We start from the raw sequence: 7,887 nt of genomic DNA on the forward strand, positions 1-7,887 counted from the left end.
GTCTAGGCATGGAACACAGTGCAGAGCTCAAGCTGGGGGGTTGCGTGGCTCCCCCAACATTTTGGTGGGCTACAGAGATAGTGGGTGTGGACAGTCCTGAAGTGTAACTGAAGACTAGAAATTTAAAATCAGAAAAACTCAAGAAGGTTATTTTTCTCTCCAGAGGACTTTAACATTTCCATCTCCCAGCCTTATGCAGAATCCAGAAAGTTGTCCCATATGTACCCCCACCTTACCCTCTAGGCTTTCACGGTTCTAAACAGAACAAACACGACACATGGTAATATCTCAGGCAAATCAACTTTTAAACTCACAAAGTGATTTTAAGATTTATAAACAGTGTTCAAAAGGGTAAATGCTGGTGATTCTGGGGAATTTATATCTTGAAACTAAATTTAGTCCCCGGCCTCTCAAAGCCTTTCCTATCTGTCACCTGCGACCATCATTCCCCAGCAGCTTCCCTAGTGTCCAGCTCCCAAAGGCATGAGAAACACTTGCTAACATGGCCCTAGGCTGCTGCTCAGCATGGAGAACCCTGGGGTGAGATAAGGGAAGGGAGAGACCCATGGAAAACCTCTCTCTCAAGTCAAGGAAGAGAGAAAGATGTTGAGACTACAGGGCAGTTAGGCTCTAGGTTTTCAGCCAACTAAAAAGAAAGAAAAATCAAACTGTTCCAGGATGGATTTAAATTAGCTGATAAGATGGGTCTTAAGGGTCGAGACCCCAGGCAGGGTCCCTGCCCAGAAAACCTCCTTTCCTTTCCATACTGGCCCTTCAGTGGGGACAATGGGGGAAGGGATAATGGGAAGGAGCAGGTTGTTTTTGACCCTTCCGTGAATGTTGCTAGTCAAAATCTACATAAAACTAAACTGACAATGGCAGTAACACATGATAAACTTCACAGTAACTGACCAAGGAAATCATTTTGTTTATGCTGAAAACTACAAATAATAATAATAATAGCAACAATAACTGGGGGTAATTGTGACCTGGTAGACATATACACACAAAAACAAAACTGACATAGTCTAAAACTGGGCCTGGTAGAACTATAATTGACTAAAATTTTTGAACAAAAATAAAATCTTTACTATATTAAATTTATACATAGGAGTTGATACTTGAGAAAATAAGAGTGAACATTAGAAATGGTTTCACTGATCACTGGCCTGATGGAGCTACACTAGAAAATAATTCCTTTGTGAAAATTAATCAATGTTGGTGTAATTCAGATTAAAAATTTTTATTTACAGCCAGGTGCAGTGGCTCATGCTTGTAATTTTAGCACTTCGGGTGGATGAGGGGGGAAGGATTAGTTGAGTTCAGGAGTCTGTGACTAGCCAGAGCCAAAGTGAGACCCCATTTCTACTAAAAATAGAAAAATTAGACAGGCCTGGTGGCAAGCACCTAAAGTCCCAGCTACTCAGGAAGCTGAGGTAGGGGATCACAGCAGGAGAATTGCTTGAGCTCAGGAGTTTGAGGGTGCAGTGAGCAAAGACGCCATTGTACTCTAGTACCACTGGACTGTAGCCCAGGAGAAAGAGCAAGACTCTGTTTCAAAAAGAAAACAAAATTTTAAAAAAATATGTATTTACATAGAACCATCATGTCCTCCAGGTCAAAATAGTGAGGTCAAAACATACTGAATTCATTTTGAAATCTGTCAGGCTGAAAGAAGAAAAAGGAGGCACATCTGGGTCTGTAGCCCCTCACTCTACACCTCCCTGCCCCAGACCCACAGCCTCTCACCTCTCGTCTGACTCAGACCCCTTGGCAATGTGTGCAGTGCTTTGGAGCTCTCTGTATCTCCTTGAAGCTCTGTCCTCTGCTGGCTTCCTGGTGTGCACTTTCCTGAGTGGCATGTCATCCTCTGCCCTCAACTCTGCATCCACAGCTCCCTGACCTGATGATTAAATACCTCTCAGTCTTACTCCTCTCTCCATCCCTACCAGCACTTCTTGGTTCACCCTCATCATTCTTCCTCTAAGAATGACGGTGGCCTTCCAGCCTTCCTTCCTGGACTCCAAGCTAGCCCCTACCCGGTGGTTAGGGAGACCTGTCTAAAGGAACTCTCACCTGATTCTGCCTCAGTTTAAAAGCTTTCAGTGGCTCCACAAAGCCCAAATGTCCTATCTCCTTAGCATGAAAGACTCTTTCTTTCTGGCTCCCCTGCCCCCCCTGCTACAGGAATAACTAAATTCATAGCTCTCTTGCATCACTCCGTCACCAGTGGACTGGCTGTACCAGCCAGGGATGTTTGGGCTCATGTTTTCCTTTACTCTGTACCGTTGAGTCCCTTTTTTGCTAAGTTCTTCTTTTGCCTCAGTCAAATCTTTTCTAGTGGCCTGAATCTTCTCAGCACCCCATTCTCTCCCCATTCCCATCCAAACTTTCATCTGATTATTAGAATTTCTTTAGTGACCTTCCTCATTTCCAGAAAGATTCCTCGAACCTGGTCCTTTTTCCTTTAGTTTCTTTCCAGTTCTAGTAGAATGAGGACAACGTGTCAGTTCTTTGTGTCTTAGCGTCTGCTGCTCATTGTTAGAGCAAACCTAGGAAGAATGTCCATCAGGAAGGGACCTCCAGTTTCTCAAAGAGTTAAACACACAATTACCATATGACCTGCAATTCTACTTCTAGGTACATACCTCAAAGAAATGAGAACAGGTACCCAAACAAGAGCCTACACATGAATATTCAAGCAGCACTATTGACATTAGCCAAAAGGTAGAAACAACATAAATGTCTCTCTATCAATGGATGAATGGATAAATAAAATATGGTATATCTCCACAATGGGCTGTCACTCAGCCATAAAAAGAAATAAAGTGCTGATTCACACTACAACATGGATGAACCTTATAAACATTGTGCTCGATGAAAAAAGCCAAACACAAAAGGTCATATACTGGTATTATGATTCCATTTATATGAAATAACTAGAATAGGAAAATTCATGCAGGCAGAAAGTGGACTGGGAGTTGCCAGGTGCTGGGGGGATATGGAGGGACTACTTGACCGCTTCAGGGTTTCTATTTGGTGGGTGATGAAATGTTCTGGAACTAGATAGTGGTGATGATTGCACAATATTGTGAATGTCCTAAATGCCACTGAGCTATATACCTCAAAATAGTATACAGTTTAATAAAGAATAAAAAGAAATGAAAGGACCCTCATGAAGATGGAGTAGGAGAGTGTACAAAGAACAGAGGACAGTGGGTGATTCAATTCTGTGCCCTGGAAGTGTCTCTTCGATGAATATTTCTCCTCAGGATACATTCCCTAAGAAGGGAGGTGAGAGTGGACAGATGAAGATGTACAGTCAAAGAATGACTGAAGAGGGACTAGCCTTCCTCCTCTGTTTGCTGGGATTTGGACTCACACAAGGGCAAGAGACTCAGGACACGAGGACTAGAAAGGCCACAAGCCTAGCAGGGTGGTCTGCACAGCCATTTGAGGAGGAGACCCTTGCTTTCCAGTAAAAGAGCAGGACATTTCGCATCTGAAATCACCTGCATGGTAAGACTGATACGTAAGTAGATCCTGTGAAATAGACTTTATGCAGAGAGCAGAGATCAGATCACAAAGCTGAAAAGAGAAATCTCTTTACCCAAATTACACAGCAGACACACTCGTCTGGTTTCCATTTCATTGCCTGAGTCTGTTTTATAGTTGTGCTTTTTCATGAAAGCTTTTAAGGGAGGCTATTCCCTGACATCATGTGAAAAAAATGTCCAAACACAATTACATTACAGAGCAGCACTCTTGGAAGAGAAGGCAGCCATGAAGCTTGCTGGCGTCCTGCTTCCTCTCCTTTAAAGCCATTTGTTACTCTCTGCTCTCTAAAAGCAGAAGCCCCCAAACCCAGCTCTCCTGGTCTGGTCCCTCCATCTGTCAGTGTGCTGAGTGGCACTGATCTGGAAAAGACAGCAATCCACACTGCAGTGTGCCCAGAGTGGGAGGTGTGGTCGGGCCTCGGGGAGCTGCCTGCCTGTCACACATCTCACAATCCAGGTGAGGGAAACAGCCTCCCTCCGTTGGCTTTCTCAGGATCTATTCTAAAACCTCCATTCTACTTCCCTTATCCTCATGCTTTACTCTGACTTTCCTCACACTCAGGGAAGTTTTTTTATAAGCTATTACAAAAAATAATTTTCTTTTTTTGGCAGTTTTTTTAGCTGGGGCTGGGTTTGAACCCACTGCTGTTGACATATGGGGTTGGTGCCCTACTCCTTGAGCCACAGGCGCCGCCCCAAAAATAGTTCTTCTCATCAAAATCTACTATTGTGAGAAAATTCTCCATAGTTTTCATCCTTTCCAGGTTTCTTCCTCCTCCTGGTGAAAGTGCCACACTCCTCACTTTCCAGGTGAGGCTGCTCCTTCTTTGCTTCAGTCACTAACTTGGACAGAACAGCACACTCCTCTGCCACCCCCAGACAAATCCCCTCCCTCAACAACTTCCTTCTCAAGTTGGGACTAGCCACCTTCCCCCATTCTGGTTACCCTCAGCTACAGAACTGCCCTTTCCAAAGAGGAAGAGTCATCACCAACACTTGTGACTTCAATATCCATAAAGACATCCCTCCCGATATTTGGTTTCACTATTCTTCAAACTTTTCAATTTTAATACTCTCCTTCTCCAATTTCACTCTATTCCCAATAACCATGATGACATCTGAGAACTTGTGATTTAGAACCATTTCAACTTATATCTCAAACTCTTAAGTTTTATCATCCCTTTGAAATGTCATCAGTATCATTGCTCATGTTTAGCAAGCCCTTAGGAGCAAGGCACTATCATAAATGCTTCCTATGTATTCATTATATGTATTAATTATAAAGACCTTTGAAGGTAGGATTGCACTGTTTTATAAATGAGCTATAACAGAGAGACAGGTTAGGATTTGGGACTTACGGCACAGTCTCTATGCTATAGCTCTTACACCACATGGCCTAAGATTCCTAACACAACTTTTTAACCTTTTGCCTCTTCCACTGAAACTACCTTCCCCCAGTCCTGACCACATCCGTGACCCTGCCCTTCTCTCAGGCCACTGCTTGCCTCTTTCTATATATCGCGGACTACCTATGGTACTTTTCCTAGTCCTCAAAGCCCCTTTCAACCTGACCTGCTACCAGGCTCAACAGTGCTCCATAACCTCCTTTCTCTAAACCTGATCTACTGTTTTACTTTGGGCCACCAACTCCAGCTAAACGGAGGCCATATGGTGATTAGGCTCTCTTAAATTCATGGTATTTCATCTCGGTTGGATTCTCACTGCCTCCTGGTAATCCATGCTTTTCTTCATTTTCTGGTGACTCCTAATTAAATATATAAACCACTCCAAACTTTTTCCTATCCTTATATCATATTCCTGAATCACTCATTCTTTTTCTTTCTTTTTTTTTTTTTTAGAAAAAAACCAAGACTCTATCACCCAGGCTAAAGTGCACTGGCATGGTCAAAGTTCACTGTAGCCCTGAACTCCTGGACTCAAGTGATCCTCCCACCTTGGCCTCCCAAAGTGCTGGGATTACAGGTGTGAGCCACTGTACTTGGCCTAACCACTCATTCTTACAGGTAATCTTGTCTTCTACAAGTGATATCCAGCATAAACTCAACCTTTTGCAACATTAGCTGGAAGGCAGAGCAGGACCTAGGTAATAAGGTTTTAGGGCAGGGGAGTAACATAAATATGACAGGGAGCCACTGGAGTGGGAGGAGAGCCTGAGGAACACAGGAGAAAGGGAACGTGGATATATAAAGGTCATAGAGGAGGCACAAAGTGCTGCCCATAAAGTGTATAGAGGAGAGGAGGATGAGAAGACAGATCATGTAACAGAGCAGTCCACACCTGGCCCTTTTATTTGCCTACATCCTACTTACCTCTAAACTCTCTGAAGTTGGCTTTAGCTTCCCACTATTAACCTCTCTCACTCTCACGCATAACATTTTCCCAATCCTCATCCTCCTTAACCTGCCTCTCAGCAATGTTTGGGTTGGCTGACCAACCCTGCCCTCCTAATAATTTGCCTTATGTGGGTTTCATGACAATGGAACCTCTTGGTTTTCTTAGTGGGTCTTCATTACTTCCTTCACTAGTTCCCATTCCAATCTATGACAACCATCTCCTAAGAATGTTTCGCACCTTTAATTTCTCTCCCTGCTCTCAATCTGTATCTCTTTTTTTCATTCACTCATTCAATATACAGTAGAACCTTAGTAAGGTGACCACCCTAGGGACTGCAACCAACTGATCAGCATATGGAGGTAGCGGATGAGGAATTAGGCCTATTGTACTAATATGTACATTTCCATCTATGAAAATTAGGTCAATTTAGGGAGGTGGTCAACTGTGGAGGTTCTCAATGACAAATGTTTGACTGATAAATTGAACAAACACTGACGTAGAACTTGGATCCAAGGTTCGTCCAAGCTGATGTAGAGACCTGGCCTCCAGCAAATTCCTTCATCACTCTCAGGATTTAGGACTAGTTTTCTCTATCCCCCCACTGTCTAAATCCTGCTCCCTGCCCCAACTGGCCCCCATTTCCCCAAAAGTTTGCCTTTTTGGGAACAATGGCTTTTTAGAATGTTAGGAGATATTTAAAATTAAATACTTCAAACATCACAAACAATCAAAGGTGTGTGTGTGTGTGTGTGTGTGTGGCGGGGGGAGGGGTTGGCTGTTAAATAAGTTTGGGAAATTCTGGGTTAAACACAGATTTAAAATCGCCATTTAGTATTTAAAAACCCAGAGAGGTGAGGATAGGAGGGCAGAATATTTAGATTTTTCTCTAACTCCTAAAACGGGTACCAATGCCACATTCTTCCCTGAAAACATTTTAAGTTTAAGGTAGGTGTGGGTTATTTTATATACACATATAAATATCCATCCTTTGTTCAAGGTGCCTATTTACTCTGTACAGTGACTATTATGAACACAGAAAACTGTTCATTGTTAAATATGGCATGTTAAGTGGTTTTGCGTTCTGGCAAATCTCCAAACCATAATTATTAAGGGACTAGAGCTGCTGAGGAATTCTTGGGTTACAAGAGGCTTTGATCCCGTTCCTGCCTTCTTTCCCTGACATGAATTTCCAACGGGTGTGGCTGATTTTCATTGTTTTTCACTGCTGTGAAGGTGAAGGATTAAACAGAACTTCAAGGTGACAAGGGGTTTGGGTCCCCCAGCAACTGCTGAGAAAAGGATCTGGGTAAATCTCTCTGCCTTTTGGAGCCCCAAATGGCTGTAACCAAGGGAATGCACAAGCTCCGTCCAAGTATCGGAGTCGGAATGCTGTGGCCTCTAATATTTGGTTTCCCTTACACTCTGAGAAGCTCAGATTCTTAGGCCTTGCTCATTATCGGGTTTCCAGCTGGGGTAAAGCATCTGTCCCAAACAGCTGACAGAACTTTGCTCAGCAAAAGACCACAGACTCCAGGTGGGTGAGGCTTTGTTATTTCATTCCCACCAAAGATGAGAGATCTGATCCAAAAATCTTTGGGCAACTAGAGCCATTTGGCAAATGCAGCCCTCTTATGGAGCTGCCTCCTTTAGGGTCCAGAAGATACCTCTAGTCACAAACCACTAGGTCAAGCCTTGTAAAGAGCCAACTTCTGTCTACTGAAACATGCGATGAAATGGCAAGGGGGACATGCCCATACCTTTAGTCCTTTGAATTCTGCCCCACCTGAATGAAGAGATGGGAAGGAGCACCTACACCTTCAGGAATCCATGAGAGAAGGAGTAAAAAGAGCTTTCCACAAATAAAGTAGTAATGTTCTCTCACCTGGTAAGTGGAAGGATTCTATAACAGCAAGTTTCTAGTTTTTGGCTTAAAAAAAGCCATTTTACATTTGGATGGAACCTTGCTTACTTTTTT

General features: G+C 43.2%; 1 protein-coding gene and 1 pseudogene across 4 annotated transcripts in view; one reads left to right on the top strand and one right to left on the bottom strand.

Moving 5' to 3' along the window:
• Nucleotides 1-7,887, bottom strand: part of THADA (THADA, armadillo repeat containing) — a 331,550-nt gene that overhangs the window by 14,195 nt on the left and 309,468 nt on the right. The gene's annotated exons all lie outside the window — the stretch shown is intronic.
• Nucleotides 5,533-7,887, top strand: part of LOC100965177 — a 48,780-nt pseudogene continuing 46,425 nt past the window's right edge. Inside the window, exon 1 of the transcript XR_001161197.2 lies at nucleotides 5,533-5,581. The product of XR_001161197.2 is annotated as a 40S ribosomal protein S4, X isoform-like (transcript). The remainder of the gene's footprint in view (nucleotides 5,582-7,887) is intronic.

This window comes from Otolemur garnettii, unplaced genomic scaffold, assembly GCF_000181295.1.
Source record: "Otolemur garnettii isolate 467f Iridium unplaced genomic scaffold, OtoGar3 scaffold00024, whole genome shotgun sequence".
In the NCBI taxonomy this organism is placed as follows: Eukaryota; Metazoa; Chordata; class Mammalia; order Primates; family Galagidae; genus Otolemur; species Otolemur garnettii.